The 16,344-nt window shown below is 43.6% G+C and overlaps 1 long non-coding RNA gene across 2 annotated transcripts; it reads left to right on the top strand.

Moving 5' to 3' along the window:
• The first annotated feature begins 1,841 nt into the window (after window positions 1-1,841).
• On the top strand, window positions 1,842-11,098 carry LOC109315240. 2 transcript variants are annotated; one of them, XR_002102461.1, is made up of 3 exons: window positions 1,842-1,873; window positions 2,394-2,450; window positions 10,980-11,098. It is a non-coding gene; the product is annotated as an uncharacterized LOC109315240 (long non-coding RNA). The 2 variants fall into 2 exon arrangements; XR_002102460.1 differs by lacking the exon at window positions 10,980-11,098 and adding an exon at window positions 6,976-7,959.
• The last annotated feature ends 5,246 nt before the right edge of the window (window positions 11,099-16,344 follow it).

The raw sequence follows: 16,344 nt of genomic DNA, 5'->3' as shown, positions 1-16,344 counted from the left end.
GAGGGAAAATATGTATATTACACAAAGCCTTTTAATAGTGCTGTGAATTGTCTGTCCCTTCAGTCCTGCATTGAATGTTCAAACATGCAGTCATAGAAAAGGAAAGAGATCTGTGTAAAAAAAATCCTATTAAGCAGCCAATTTACTGAAGAGCCATACATAAAATATAGCCTCTTCAGATGCCTCCTAATAGTCCTGTTTGTTATGTTGGAGGCTGCTAATAGCAGCCATATTTGTTTGGGTAGTAAAACATATTTTGCTGGTGCATGATAATAAAGTGTGTTATGTGTTCAATTAGCCAACTAATCAAATATGCCTAAAAAATGTGACAGGACCAAGACCTGATCCAAGTCCCCCCATTGCCAGTGCTAGGGTTTGTTCTTCACATGTTGTCATGGGAATCCTGTTCCCTCTGGTTCAGTCTCTTTTACTACTGAAACCGTAGCAAAGCTATAGCTATCTAAGATGGCAGAGTTGTCACTAACGTGCATGATAGGAGCCCCTCTGCCCCAGCATGGCAGCGAGGGAATGAATCAACTCCCACTGATCCTATATCCCCAGGAGAGTAGAGGAGGTAATGTCCCTCTCTTTTTTTTTTTTACCTTATCTGAAAAGAAGTCATAGAGTTTAGGTGACTCGTCCAAGGCCAATGAGGCAGTTAGTGACAGGGATATGTAGAACTGAGGGGGCCCCCTCTACATGTGCAGGTGTAAGGATGATTGGATCTAATGAGTGATCCACATAATTGTGCCTTATTGTGGGATCGTATTAGATCCATCACACCTTATTGCTGATGCAGGGGGAGCCTGGGATTAGGCTCCTCCTGCACTGACAAGAAGCAGTCTTCCACAGCTGGGAAGCCCCTGTAAGGGGGCTCCCAGCTTCAGGGGCGTTCCACAGACCCCCACAGCTGGGAGACCACAGCTGTAGTTATTTCTCAGTTGTGGGGTGCCCCATGCACCCCTGGGGCTGGGACATTACAGCAGCTTCCTGTGGCTGCCAGGACCCCGAGTCCCAGCAGCAGTGCTTGGTGCTGCTGAGGCTAAGTCCCCTCAACTTCCAAACTCTCAACTCCGGCTGCATGGCAGGTGCAGCCAGGACCAAGAGTCCTGATCTCTAAGCCACTGCATGGAGTGCCCCCATGGCTGGGAGATCACAGTGGCCTCGATCTCCCAGCCCCAGGGGTGCCCTGTGCACCTTAGCAGCTGGGAGACTGTAGCTACTACACTCTCTCAGCCCCACGTTCACTGCTTACATGTACAAATTAAAGCTGGATAGAAACCAGCTATAAAGTTCTTTCACATTTTTGAGCAATAACTTAATATCTGGTTGGAACTTTTTAAGGTGCCATAGTTAATCTGCATGTGTAGCCAATCTAAATGTATTGTGCAATTAACCAGGTAATTGTAAAATAGATAAAACGTGGAGTTATAAACATGCAGTAATATTTATTGGGATTATTCTGTAACAAGAGCAGCATAAACAAGACTGGAATTTGGTCCAGATCTGTCTCTGACTCACAGCCTCCTGCCCCCACCACTGTGGACAAGCCACCCGGGCTCCAAGCCCCATGCAGTGCCCAGCTGGGCAGCAGCTCCAGCTCTAGCCCTGCCCAGCTCACTCCCCCCATCCCTGCCTATGCCCCCCTCTCCGCCCTGCCAGACTTACCTATGGGAGCTGCTCTCTAGGCTGCCTGGTGGCCATGTGCATGTACATGCACTTGCAAAAGTACAAAATACATGCATTTCTCCATTAAAATGAGAAATCTGTGTTTTTCTCAGATGAAGAGGGAAATCCACATTTTTCTCCATTTTTCTATAGGGAACGGAAAACCTGGATCCATGAATTCAGGAGACTGACAGCAACTGGGCAGGTAGGAGCAATGGCTCCCCATCTACTTCTGCAGTGCCTAGCACAATGGGCCTCTAATGGTCTCTGTTTCACCATTGTATTAATGTTAAAGTTGCAAAAGAGAGCACTGGGAAATAAGGAAATGCTAGAATTAAGGCAGCTAGAACTGCAATTGAGACCCTTTGTTAATAGACATTATGATCCAGGCTTAATTACATGCCTATCACTGTCCATTAAAGCGGGACTAAACAGTGTGATACCCAACACTAAGCATATGTCTAATAACTACCCGTTTCACCTATAATAATCATCTTGAGGGAAAGGTCTGCCCATTTCTGAGAGAGCATATCAAATCTTCTCATTGCAGCGAGCAGCTGCCTGCTGTTATGGGCCAGATTATCTCCAGTGATGCAGTTCCTTACACATGGCTATAGAAAATTGGCCCTGTCTCTCTAGATCAGAAATGTTTCCAAAGAAGTTGCTTTTTGCTGCAGCTAAGTAGCTCCAGATGTTAAAATATTCAACAAATTTGCTTTTTCCAGCCACTGAGTTTCAAATATGCTGTCAGTAACACAGAAAGTCCAGCACTTCTCCTCCTGGTAAGCACCATGTTAAAATGTTAAATATTAATATTCCTATTTGCATTTTGAAGCTACTTCCAATTGTCTTTAATTGCCAATTTTTTACCACCTCCCTATGAGTTTTCTTTAAATAATAAGGACTGTTGGGTCTCTTTGGGCCCAATTCTAAGGGAGATTATGTATGCCACAGCATCCTCAGTACAGTCCTGTAAAACGCTGACCATTTCTATATGGCTTCTCTCCTGACCCTACATACTTCTCACACCAGCCTGGCAATTAAAAAGAGTAGATGGCACTGGAGTAGCTCCAAGCTGTTTGAATGGACCTGGGAGTCCCTCTCCCCACCCTGTGGCTGCACCACTGTCAGGCTCCCTTGAGGCAGATCCTGGGGCTTGTGTTCAGGGCTGCTGTGACCTAATGGCTGGTCTCTGCACCTAAAAAGGAGCAAATGGGTCATCAGTATTATTTTGGGGATGGAAGAGATGAGACCACGAGGGAACCCATAAGGACTTGTTTACCGTGCTGTAGCATTTAAATCCTAAGCTTAGGTCCCTTGAGGTTGGGTCCTGCTGCCACAGCAGCGTAGACAAGCCTTACGCCATGCCCACTGTGCTTTAGAAGCATCTTCTTGATTCAGAGGTCATCCCTTGCTCCTGGAGGGAAAGGAACGTGCCATTATTGCAGCAGTGGGAGGCAGACCTCCCCACCACTGCTGCTGTGGTGGCTGCCAGGCAGGCAGGGGCACCTTGACATGGTGGCACGGCTGGCGTGAGGCTCCTAGGGGCAGGACAGCAGGGCAGGGAGCCCCAAAACTGCATCTTCCTCCACCCCATGCACAAATCTGGGGGCATGTGCCCCCTTATGTTCCCCTCCTTAGGAGTGTGTGCAGCAGCAGGGACCGCCCCAAAACCCTGAGATGAGCCATCCGTGGTGCCGTCCCACTCCCTGGCTGGGCCCTTTGGCCACACATTCTTGTCCTGGGCCCTGTGCACCACACTGGCTGGCCAGTGCTGCCAGCCCAGATGTCAACCCAGCCCCACTCCCTCCCTCACTGTGGGGGCCTCAATCTGCCCCTCCTGCATAGACTTACCTGCAGGCAGCTGGGGGACTTGCTCTCCATTGCTGCCTGGGGCTGCATTCCTGGCCATGCACGTGTGAGCGCACACACTCATGCACGTGGCACCCCTTGCATCCCACTCCCTGCAGCTCCTTGTAGGCTGGATCTCTGCCAGCCTGCAAGGGGAAAGCCATTGGTTCCCACACTTTTCCACAGTGAATGGAAAACCCAGATCCCTGCACAATACGGGAATCTGAGACAAACGCTGTCCCAGAGTCATGCAGCCCAGGACCAGGACATGATGTTCCCATTTCAGGACTGTCCTGCCCAATTAGGGATGGGTGGTCACCCTACTCCAAACACAGATGGCAGAAATGAGTGACTCTGAGATAAGAGGACTGTGGCTTCCTCTCTAGCATGCTGCTAGGAATCAAGAAGGATCAGCAACATTCAAGGCTGAGACTGTTATGGTAGCCTGTGTGAGAGGAGCTGGCAATTTCATGCTGATTCTCAGAAACTAGCATTTGAGATGGGCTGTTTGCTTGATCAGATGTTTTCTGGGCTGGAGAAAGTAGGCTTAGGAGGACCTTTGGTTTTAGGGGACAGGGACCTGTTGCTTTGTCAGCTGTTAGCTGGATGGCAGGTAAGGAAGAACCCCTGTCACTGTCATCAGAGAGGCTAAGTGGACTGACTTCTGGCCTGAGCTCTGGGAGGAGACCACTCTTTTGGGGGATTGGGGGTGCAGAGTCTCACTGTCAGCACTGTAAATAAGTGATATAAATAGCTTCATAAGTAGGACATCTAGACGCCCCTTTTTATCCCAGGAAAAGATGGTACTTTGAGCCTGGCAGCAGGCACCCCCCCCCCCCCCGAGACCTACCCTCTGATTGATTCACCATAATATGTGTCATTTGGCTGGGTGAGTGTTATTCCCCTTGTTAATACTACAGCAATAAAATTGTCATGAAAATAATGTGGTGCACCATGCCTAAGGAGAAGGAAAGAGGCTGAGGGAGCTGGAGAGAGAAAGGGGGAGTTGGAGGGAGGAGAGAGGGAACCGCAGTGGCATCATAAGAGATGCTTGGAGATGAGCTATCTGCTGTGCTGTTTGGGATGTCTGCACTCTACCCCACTTTTTAAGAGGAAAACAGCCCTTTTCCTGATCAAAGAAGGAGCTCTTCATGTGGGATACTATGGATAGCTGGGCCAGAGATGAGCCAAGGTCTCAAAACCCCAGGGGCTTATCATTTTTGAAGCTATGCCAGGGCTGGCTTCAGGTAACCCTTTGGAAGGGATACTGGACAAAACTTCTTTCTGAGGCATCCCAAGGCAGAGCTTCCCCTCATAGGGGCTGACCGGTGACGCCCACTGTAGCTCTTTCATTGCTAATATAGCTAGCAAGAGATTTTTAAATGTGCAGGCCATACTGTGACGAGGACAGTGCACCTCTACAGGGGTCTAAATGTTAAGAATTTTCTTTACACATCACGGTTTGAGTGAGTGGCCATAGGTGTGTTGATATGAGGAATTCATAATATGCTGCTGACACTGATAATACCAAATTACTATCCCTATGGCACAAAGAGAGCCTGTCTCAGACGGGTGTCTCTGAGGCACACCACCTCCTCCAGCAACTCCTGAATTGGTGCAGCATGTGCAGAACCCCTTTGGCTTGTGGTTAGGACTACAAGTACTCTCTCACCTTAAATTGCTTACTATAACCAGGAGGCACAGAAAATGTCTAGTGATACTTCTCGCCATTACTCATACGGGGAGCTGGGTTTCCCACTTTAGGGGATTTTCCATTATTGCTTTGAAATGGAATAAAACCATTTTTCCCTAAAAGAAAAACAAATCTGATTTGGGTCAATTGAAAGGTTTTCCTATGATTATGCTTCCAATATATTAGAGTATTTTTAGTGACATAAATTTCAAAATGGAAAAATCGAAGTGTTCCCATCACTAATCCATTGGAGCAAAATGTATCAACTTTTCAGAATCTTTTAAGGTTTTCTTTTCTTTTTGTAACATTTCCCCCTAAACAAAATAACATGGAAAGCTATGTTTCACTTTTGACAATATTATTTCTCAAAGGAAAGACTTTTTTTTTTCTTTTTTTTTGATTTGGGAAAATATTGAAGTAGCACTAATTTTAACACCTGGCAGTGATCTGGAAGGGAAGAGATCAAACACATACCTACTGCCTGTAGCCAAAGCCCTATATAAAACCCATGGGTCATTCAGAAAGCAGCAGAGAAATACAGCTGCCCCAAAGCCTTTCTCACATGCTGCTGCTCCACCTGGCATCCCATAGTGCCCTGAGTATGAACAGTCTGCTCTGCTTATACTTTGTGTGGTTCATTGTGACGGGTGTTTGTGCTGGAAAGTGCTAGTACATCCCCTGAGGCTCTTGCCCTCTGCTACGATGCTCAATGCATATGGAGGGGTGGGGACAGAAAGGAAAGGGAGTTCCCCGTGTTAAATATTTACCAGACAAGCTCCTATGTTTCTCATAGAGCAGAAGATCTTTCATCTGTTCTGTTTGGCTGTTTGCGCCTTAGTGTCTGCCAAGCTCTCTGGAGAGCCGCATTAAATGAGCAGCCTGGGGCAAACTTTAATAGACAAAGTGCATGTTGTCTTCTTTACGAAGTCACAGTCCTCTGTACCTTCATGTAACACAAATCTGCCAAAAGCTTGCTGTGATGAATCAACCCATCAGAGGCTCGCTCTTGCGTCTGTGTGTCAGCCCATCTCAGCCTAACTCAAGATCATTCATACAAAGTAACTGGAGTCAGAAATTGAGAACAGCACTGAAATGGGAGTTGTTTTAGGATTCATGTGCCTGAACTGATGGGAATGAAGGAGTATGGCAAGAAGTGAGCCTCCTTCGGGTCTTTTTTGCTAAACAAAGAGGGGTTTGTGATGGGAAGGATGAAGGGAGGGAACAGAGAGAATATGGCATAAACTTTATTCCTGAGAGAGACCTTTAAGGCATCTCTTTATATAACATAATCTTTGAAACCGATTTACCAAAAGCCCAAACTCTCATTAGTGATGCTGGGAGGGACGTCACACCTGGAATGAGGTGATGTGCAGTTGTATGTGGGCCTTTAGAAAGTGTCCTTCTCTCCTCAAAGTGTGCCCATCCTGAGGTGTACCACACACCATGCATCCAGCTTGCTGCCAAAGGAAGTAGCTTTTACCTGGTTTTCTCTCAACACCAGTGCTACCGGCACTATTCTTCCATATTCTTTTACCCTGCAGATTCTTGCCTTCTCCTTTTCCTGTTCCTCTCCTCACTGAAAATTTTAGATCAATCTAGGAAACCTCAGAATGGACTTACAACTCCCAGAGTAGTCTGACAGCCCTTGCTCATGTCTTCTGAGATACTAGCAAGGCCCTCCATGGAGCTAGACTAACTTTGAGCCAGAAACTTTATGCCCATGATCTAGCTCTTAACTAAACATTGTGCTTTTTCTCACCTAGGAGAAGCTCAGGTAGGATAAGCAAATGAGGAGCTGCCTTACTTCCCTAGTGAAGTGTCTGACTGATGTGAACCAGAACCATTCAGAACTGATTCTAGGAAATAAGCCCTAACCTGGTACTCTCAACATCCAACTTTCAGCCTGGTGTTTAATACCATAGCAGCAATCGATGCTCTGAGAGCTAAGCCCCGGTGAACTGCTCGCATACCCCCTGGCCCCTAGCTGAAACCTTTACTGCCAAACAGTGGAACTGGTGGTTACTGGTCAATGGCGAGCTGGAAAAAATACAAGCCACAGCTTGCTCTGTCAGTGAAAATAAAAGCAAACCAATGGCCTCTGGGCCTATTTCAGAGTCCTATTGCTGCAGCAAGCTTTCTGGGACATAGCTTCTGTCATCTGAATTGATTATAACTGGTTTTGTCATGCCATTACACCCAGCGGAGGTGCTGCTGATAACAGCACTTTCATTTTCACAGGTAGGCTTGCACTGGCAGCAGCCTTATCATAACCAAGCTAGATCGGATCTGCACAGTCAGTTGGAAAGCTGAATCGTGCCAAAAATATCTGTTAAGGCTCTGCACAGGTAGCTCACCATGTCCAATAGATGTCTTAAATCTCCCATACTAAGGAGACTGCAATTTCACTAACGCTTTGAACTATCTGAGGTCCAAGCTAATCTTTTCCTTACAAAGGACCTGATCCCATTTCCACTGAAGTAGAGGAGAATTATATCATTGGTTTTTCGACAGAACAGGATCGAGCCTTAATTTTGTGACCCAGCAAGGTCAACTAATTTGTGCACAAACAGCACTTCTCCCTGTTAAGCTTTAGCCTTGAAGCATTTCCTGCCTCAGCTTCTTATACATGTCACTTATCTTCTCCCTTATCAGTAGGACAATATAGCAGTACACCATCTCCTATATTCATGCCTGCTATACTCTGTGACAGCTTAGCCATTTTGTTCTTGAAATATTTGAGCTGTACTGTCACAACAGCTGGTCAAGAAATATTATTTCTTGTATATTTTCAAGAAAAAAATGTTTTAAAGAGCATTTTCATTAAATAGAAAAGCAATTACTGTAAACTGATAGAATTTCTTTTACTGAGACCCAAAATTTTCTACTGAAAATGTACCATTGTTTTCTATCCTAAATAATGACAGTAAAAATATTAGCCAATTTAAGAAAACTCCACACATGTTCTTGTTGTGGTTGTAAAACCTTTTTTCATCCAAAAACATTTTGTTTATAAAATTTTGACTGGCTGTCCCTGTAACACACAGAGGTAGCTGACAGTAACACACAGAGGTAGCTGACAAAAGTAATATTTTCCAGATGGTGCAATGGGTTGTGCATTTTGCACTTGTCCCTCTCCAGTGAAAACCAAAAAATCTCCAAAGTAATCTCTAAGGCTGGAATTTCTCCTGCACTTAACCATCTTATGACAAATGCCCTCTTGAAAAGAAGAGAGACTCAGAGATCATCAAAACGGTGGTATTAATCTAACAAACACCATACATTTACCCTGCCATTTCCTATTTTAAGTGAACTAGAGGAAAAAACAAGAAACACAGAATCCACGTGTATTTTTTCAATATTTACTTGTTCTGTTCTCCCTATAGATCTCCACAAGTATATAAAGCGAATGTAGCTGTACAAGTAAAAAGAAAATCAATGCCCTTTTCAGTCGAGATCCCTGGTGATGAGGCTGTGGGACCTGGATTAGCCATGTGCTGTCTGAGAGGTACTCCTTCATTTCTTCTAGGGAAGTAGAGGGTCATCCATAGACCAGATTTAAACTTCTAATTTCAAAATAGCATGTCCATAACACAAAACAGCCTTATAAGCCCCCAAATATCACAAAAATATTGTAAGCTGAAAAACAGCAAATCTCCTTGAAATTTAAAGGTATTCTTGGTCAAAGAAACAGAAATTTTTGTGGAAACAATTTTCAACAAAATGTCTTGTTTTTATGAGAAAAAATTGGCACTCTCTAAAATGTCAGTATTCTTAAAATGTTCCCCTTTTTTGAAAATGAGTCTCTCTTTTTTAGCTTTACTCAACTTTCTACTCTTTGTTCACAGGAAAACCTGAACAAAAGTTGTAATAAGTTAGTGAGAGAGAGTACTACTTTTACTTATGTTTAAGATTTCTAAGTGAGAAAAAGTAGCTTTTTTTTGTATTTCTCCACTTTTTAAAAATGTATTGTTAATTTCCCAATGGAATATTAGGGTTAAAAGTGTAAGAAAACATGACTTCCTCCCCCTACAAGAACATTTTTTAGGTGAAACAAATAATAGTAATATGATTTGTAAAAAAATAAAAATAAAAATAACAGACCTACTTATTTTCAGATTTATTAATAAAATAACTAAGACCAGTTTCAAATGCTTCTAAAAGTATTCCTAGATCAGGTACTAGATATAAGCTAGGCAGATGATTAGACCAGGACCCCTCATGGAAAAAACTGTTGGGTTCTTGTTCTAGCACCTGTCAGAATGACCTTAGTCACATCACGTATCTTGGCTATTTCATTCTCTCCTTAAAATAGAGACAAGCAATTTATTGATCACAGAGGGACAGTCTGATCATTACGATTTGTAAAGTCACATAGGGATCCTTGGAAACAGTGGTCTCCAGAATTTTAGTTTGTTATTAGATTTTTTTTTTCTTTCCTTTTCTTAAGTACAGTTTTGTTACTGACTTTTATAAGGACAGGTTCAAACCCTAAGTGAACAGTGAGCAATGTCCCATTTGCTTTAAACATGTAGGATCTAACCCAAAAGGCATCCTGAAAAGTGCTATTTATTATCAAGATCAGGCCATAAAATTGTGTTTCCTTAGACCCACAGGGATCGTCTTCTCTTTTCTCACTGTCCCTGGGTTTCTTATTGGTGACATCTGAACAAGGAAGGATAAACCGGCATAGGGCAACATAAGATAGAAATTAGTGTTCAAAGAGCACATGATTCCAGTAAAGGTAGTCTACGTGCACCCTAAGGTGCTTTGAATAAATAGGAGAAATGTCAGAATTTTATAAAACATGTTTTCTCTCATTTCTACATCAAATTTAGTTTGCTATGCTATTTTTACCACTAGAGGGCACTTGAAACTCAACAATATTTTTTGAAAATGTTCCATGCAGGCATGCCATTTGACTAATTTCTTTCTAGTCACCAGTTAATTCCAAAATATTCCAGGCAATTACAAGCATACTATTAATGCATCTCAGAAAGAGGAAAAATCCTGTGTTGTCTGATGACTTAAAGAATCTGAAAAAAAAGCAGAAAACAAATCTAAAGAACCCAGGAGAAAACATTAATTGCCAGCAGAAACATTCAGGAAAACATTGTTTAACCGCGTCAAAAATAAATCTTAACACAAATAGTGCCCACAGCCATAGTGCCATGTCATAAATGCAGAACCCATGGTCCTCCTATATAAATGCTCCCTTAAATGTTCTTGTTGCTGATGAGTGATGTTCAAAAGTTTCCATCTGGTTATTCTTATAGGGCTAGGTATTTATTCTAAATCCATCCAAGTTTATTCTCGTTGGCGTGGAAATTTGAGGACAAGCTTTCTTGCAACTTTCCCCCTACTTTTTAAATAACTTGGAAATAAAACAAAAGAAGACAGTTTGTATTACTGAGATACATCTGCCAAACAAACAAATGCTTGAATTAAACCTTTCAAACTTTTCAGAAGCTGTGTATTGGAACCACCTGAATTTTTGGGTGAACATGAATGTGTATCAGGTCTTCCACTTCTAGTTTACCCCTTCATAAGGTAGTTGCCAAACTTATGTATATGCATCTAGTTCCATCTCATCTGAACCCTGAAATCTACTGGACTTGCAGAGCACTTGGTACTTGCAATTGGTTTCTGATGAGTAAGGAAAAGTATTCTATTGTTAAGAAAGAGAAAATGCAGCTGATAAACCTTTGCACATTAAGATCCATTCAGTAATCACAGTTCCTTACTAGTCTACTACACCTTCCATTTACAGAGGGTTTTGTTCCAGTAAGACCAATGACTGCTGAAGATCACTGAATGTCTGTTGAAAGTATGAACCTTCTTCCAGAAGGGGAATTTCATAATAAGACATGCTCTCTATAAACAAACAGAAAATGGGATGGTATGTACTCAGTGAGTTCTGCAGCCAGGGGCACCTCATTTTACAGTCTCTCTGCCCCCATACTACGAGGAACAGAGCTGATTTGCCTCCCTTGTCGCTTTACCCCACAGCATTTGACCATTTCACATTTCTTTGTCCATCTGCCCCACAAGCCCAGAGTACTCCCCTGACCGCCTGAAGCAAAGCAGACTTGTGCAATGAGAGGATGAATCCGGCACCTCTACTCCCACTTGTGTGACTTCTTGAAGCATTGCTCAGCGACAGATTCCCAGCAGACTTTTAAGAGGTATTTGGAATCTAAGGGCTACTTTTTCTACTAACTTTTGGTTCATATTTTGAGATTGATTAAGTATGGAGTGATAAATTAATTCCAACTTAACTACTTCCCTCCTGGTATTCCTGCCTCTTGCAACTCTCATGTCACCTCTTTAACTGAGAACATATGGATGTACTGGCTGGGTTTGGCAGCTGCCAATTGTTTAACATATTGAAGCCTGACTACAGGATGTGTTCTCCTCCAGTTGTTAGCAGGCCTGAAGCCATGTTTTCAAGAATAAGAGGTAGCACCATGGAGCAAGAAGGGAAACTAGTCATTCTGGAGCCAGATGGCAGAGAAAGCCTGGGTCACACTTTATATCTAATAAAACATATATTAGTGGTTTATAAAGGATTAATACATTTATAGGCGTTTTATTCAATGCTAAATAAATTTTGCTATAGGGTCTGGTGGGTTGCCAGGTTTATATCAATAAATAACACTGCCTGCTTATTTGCCTATAACCATTTATCACATTACTTGTATCTTTTGCTGTACATACTGTTAATCATTTCTTAATCCCTTGTAAGGTTCATAGTAATGGAAACCAAAGAGTGCACAAAGGTGTGCAGAGTAATTGAGCTGCAGTGAACACTACCTCCCTCTGCTGGACTCCAAAACTTGCTCCCGGGGCTCTGGGAACCCTGTACACATGGAAGGACAGTGAGACTAGTGGAGTTCAGGATCCAAATGGAAGCAGGCTCTCAGCTCCTACTTCTGTGGCCATAAATGCATAGCTCCAAAGCATGTCCAGCATAGATAACCACTGGACAGATACTGGCAGGTGTGAGGGGAGTGGAGCATGGAAGACTGCTAGGTAGGAAAAACAAAGTAAAAGATACTAAATGACTGAAACAGAGGAGGGACCACATTGGCTAAGGAGGCCTGAGAAACAGGAGAAAAGGCCTTAAATAAATCAGTCAGGAGGTGTCTACTGTGCTAGAATAATGGTTAGTGAAACAGGATAGCTCACACAGCAATATCCCTGACCAAGCCTTTGCCCAAACCACAAACCAAGCACTTTTTGTGGTTCAAGAATTTGGTCAGCTTTACTTCCTTCGGCCTGCCTCCCACACCTCAATTAATTTTTAATTTGGATGCCTTTGTACTTCCCACTTCCAGCTGATATCAGGCCACAGTGTCTCCAAGACTACTGTTCCCATGGGATTGTCATATGGAAGCAGTCTGGGATGTCCATGGGGGCATGAATTGAGATGACTGCCCTGGGCCCTGGGCCCTGAACTTTGGTCGGTCCCCCAGAGCCAGGCCAACTTCATGTCTGGCCACTTGCCACCCCTGCTTCCCCTGCTGCCGCTGCCACATCCAGGCCCTGCACAGGCTGATTTGCCCCGGGTCCCACACACTGCTCTGGTCATCTCTGGAAGCAGGAGTATAGGAGATTCATGAGAAGACCTTCTCTGTGCAGATTTCTAGCCCAGTAGTCTAGTATTGCAGATGCTGCTTCCCTGTTGTACTTCCCAGTACTGTATATGATCCCATTAAAGTTGGTGACGATAAGCTATTTGCCTAAAAGAAGTGTCTGCAGGGCTGGCTCTCAGTTTCTTAGGTACAGGAAGCATGGGTACATTTTGTCTTAATACTGCCCTGTTTAGATATTTGTTGTGCTGGTCACAATCTTGGAAATGTTAAGATTCAGCCATCACTATCTATGTGTTGTGGACTGTGACAGGAATGGCTCTAATGGCTGTAACACCCCTTGGTGACCACTCAACTCCTGCCTTCGCTCCAACTCCTCATGAACCCTCCCTTTTTACCTTGCCTGCCATGTCTTGATGTAACTGATATTTTTTGGGGAAGTTGTCCCCAACATCCCAGAGTGAGCCCAGTTCAGCTCCGTCTTGCCCCTCAGACAAGGAGTTGTGACCCATTTGGCCCTATTAGTGCCTCAGGGCACCAGTCACCTTATGGGCTATTCCTGTATAGGTGCACCCATGCCTCACACATGTTACTTGTCATCCATGTGCCAGCCTGTATGGGCTTTAGCACTCTTGGCTTTGTCCTGCTGGTTGCTGTTGCTGCAGACTCCTAAGCTTAGGTCTACTTGCTCTGGCCTGGCTTCTCAGTCCCAACCTTTCCTATGGTCTTGCTCAGCATGCCCCTTGGCCCTGTCTCACTTGCCATTTATCCAAGCCCCTTGGCATCCATGCACCAGGCAAAGCTTCTTGCACCCCCTGTGCCAACCTCTTATGGTCCTGACCCAGACAAGGCTGCTGACACCCTCTGTGCTAGCCCCCAGAAGTCCCTGACCCAGGCAAGGCTGCTGGCATCCTCTGTGCCAGTCCCCCTGCAGTCTCTGGTCAAGGCAAGGCTGCTTGCTGGGTACCCCTCAGACACTCCTGTGGGCTCCTTACCACTCCTATTAGTCACACCTTGTCCTCCAATCTCAAACTTCAATCACAGTATAAATACACATGACTGCTTCACAACTAAAAACCTACCCAGCTGTGGGACATTGTCTCACTACAGGCCATAAGTTCCCCTTGGCAGCTGTATGGAACAGCTCGGGTGCCTGCCACTCTGTATGCTGCAGGCATTGCTCTTAGGAGCTCCTCTCCTGCCCTGCAGCATGCAGAGCCAGACTGACTTTTTGCTCTCAGGCACTGTTCTTATGTGCCCCCAAAGTCCTATTCCTTCCTGTCAAGTGTAACTCCAGGCCCACACATGGGTATCTGCTTTGGCTTGATGGTCAGTCTGTTCTCCTTATGGCTTTGGCCAGCTGTTTGCAGTCTTTACCCCTGCCCTGCAGTGGGGCTGCCCCTTGGCTGCTTCTTGCAATGCAGCCATCTCCCCACATCAAGCTTAGCCTGCCACACTTTCCCTTTCAAGTAGTAATGGCCTCTGACTCCTTATTACATGGATGTATCTGAATATTATATTTTCCATTGTTTGAACAAGAAAAAAGGGTTTTATTCCTTTTTATATAGAAGCATGCCTTTCCAGCAACCAAGTTTGAAATGGCTAATTTGTTTTCCCCACAAGTCAAGCTAGAAGAGGGAGGAACAGTTAAGTTTCCAGATGGATACTGGGCTGCTGTAATTTTCACAGAGCAGAGAGAGGCAGGAAGCCATGCTACACAGAGCAGTTCTGGCGCTGCTATATTAGTTGTGAGGAACGGCAAAATTCCCCTTTTTTTGCATTTTCAAGGTATCCGAACACAGACCTGAGTACTTTTGGCCTATTACTGTACTTAGAAAGGGGTGTTCTGTAAACATTTTCTGAGAATTGTCTGAGGGTATATGTGTATCTTTGTACATGTTTGTGTGCATGACTGTATGTGCAGAGGACTGGAACATGCATAAGGATGTCAGTGCATGCAAATCAGATCAAGGGCCCAGAACTCAGGGGAAGATATAAATGTCACTTAACTAGAGAAAGATCAGGGTAATAAGGACTACTTTGTAGTTTAGGTTGATTTGAAAGAAATGTAAGGGCATTTTTATACATGCTCCTGAACTGGCACCAGGTGGTTTTAATCAGCAAGCTGAGCTAATTAAAAGTGCCTGTCCATCATGCTAAGAAAATGGTGGTAGTGTGCTTTGCGCTAAAACATATCAAATGTGTTTTAGTTCAAAGTGTGCCACCACCATTTTCTCAGTGCGGAGGTGTGCTGCGCCACTGATGCATGCGATATGCAAGGCTGACAGAGCGCATCAATTTACATGCTCAAGTCTGCTCCAATGTGTTGGATTTCCACTGCATCAGAGCAGGCTCCCTGCATGTGTGTAAGTGCCCTAATATTCCTTTTTTTTTTTAAACAAACAAACTATATTTTACCTACTAATCAAATGGTCATACCATCTTCTAATATTCAATAAAGAGTATGGGCAAAGGATACTTATATGTCGCACTCTGATACTGTGGTGATAGAAGCCATGTAAAATGAAATTAAGGTGTTAACTCAGGAAAGACAAAGGTGATTCTCAGGCAGATAGCTGTCATCCTAGCCTAAGTCTGTTAAGAACTGGGTACACCATTTCATCCTATCTACTGCTTTAGATGTGTAGGATCTAAAAAGCTGTGATTAACTCCTGATTAAAGGCACTTCAGTCCATTTTTCTCCATTAACCTTCACAGGGTTTATCTAAACAAGAGTTATTGCTTCTGTTTTAACTCAAATATATCGATTGCCAGTTAGCTTGAGTTAACTATCGTGGTTGTGCATGTTACTTTAGACGCTCAACAAATGCTTGGTCAAGAATTTAAATGTTTACCTAAAGTTGGGATCTTGGGTCCCTTTAAATGATTTAACTTCTTAGTCCACTCTAGGAAAATAACCTGAAACTGAGTATGGGGCAATGGATCGGTAGAGTGATTTAGCTATTCAAAGGAGGTAGGAAGGGGTGGAGGTGGTGAGGGGGATGACGGACGACGAAGGCTTTGCTTCAGTGGGGAAAGAATCAATAGGGCAGAGCACTTCTGAAGAAAAGATACCAGACTTCAATGTAGTTAGCTATGGCCTAACCATACTGGAGCATTGTTTCATTGTCTTCTAGCAGATTGTGTACAGCTAATAAAAATGTGTGTCTCATTTTCATGAGGTACAGAAATAACTTCTACAGAAAGCTACATTGTTTAAAAGAAAAAAAAAGGGGGTGGGATTTCCTTGGAGGATCCTATGGAAGGATGTTATACATTTACAGATATAACTGGGATTCAATAGCACTATGTAATACAGAATGGTTTAATATCCTTCTCCAGTATGCATGAACTTATTTATTTTTCAAATCCTTTGTTCATTATTAAAGAATACTCTTCCTTTCTACAGGGAATAGTATTTATTGAGAATCGTAATCCATTTGGTTGTCTTTGTCATTTGTCAGTTGCTCTATTAAATATGAAAGCCCAAATCATGAGTGGGAATAAATCAGAGCAGTTTTACAATAAATGAGAATCTAGCCC

The sequence above is a fragment of the Crocodylus porosus genome, unplaced genomic scaffold (assembly GCF_001723895.1).
Source record: "Crocodylus porosus isolate Cpor-Errol unplaced genomic scaffold, CroPor_comp1, whole genome shotgun sequence".
NCBI classification, from domain to species: domain Eukaryota; kingdom Metazoa; phylum Chordata; order Crocodylia; family Crocodylidae; genus Crocodylus; species Crocodylus porosus.
This window is presented reverse-complemented; position numbering and strand designations above follow the sequence as displayed.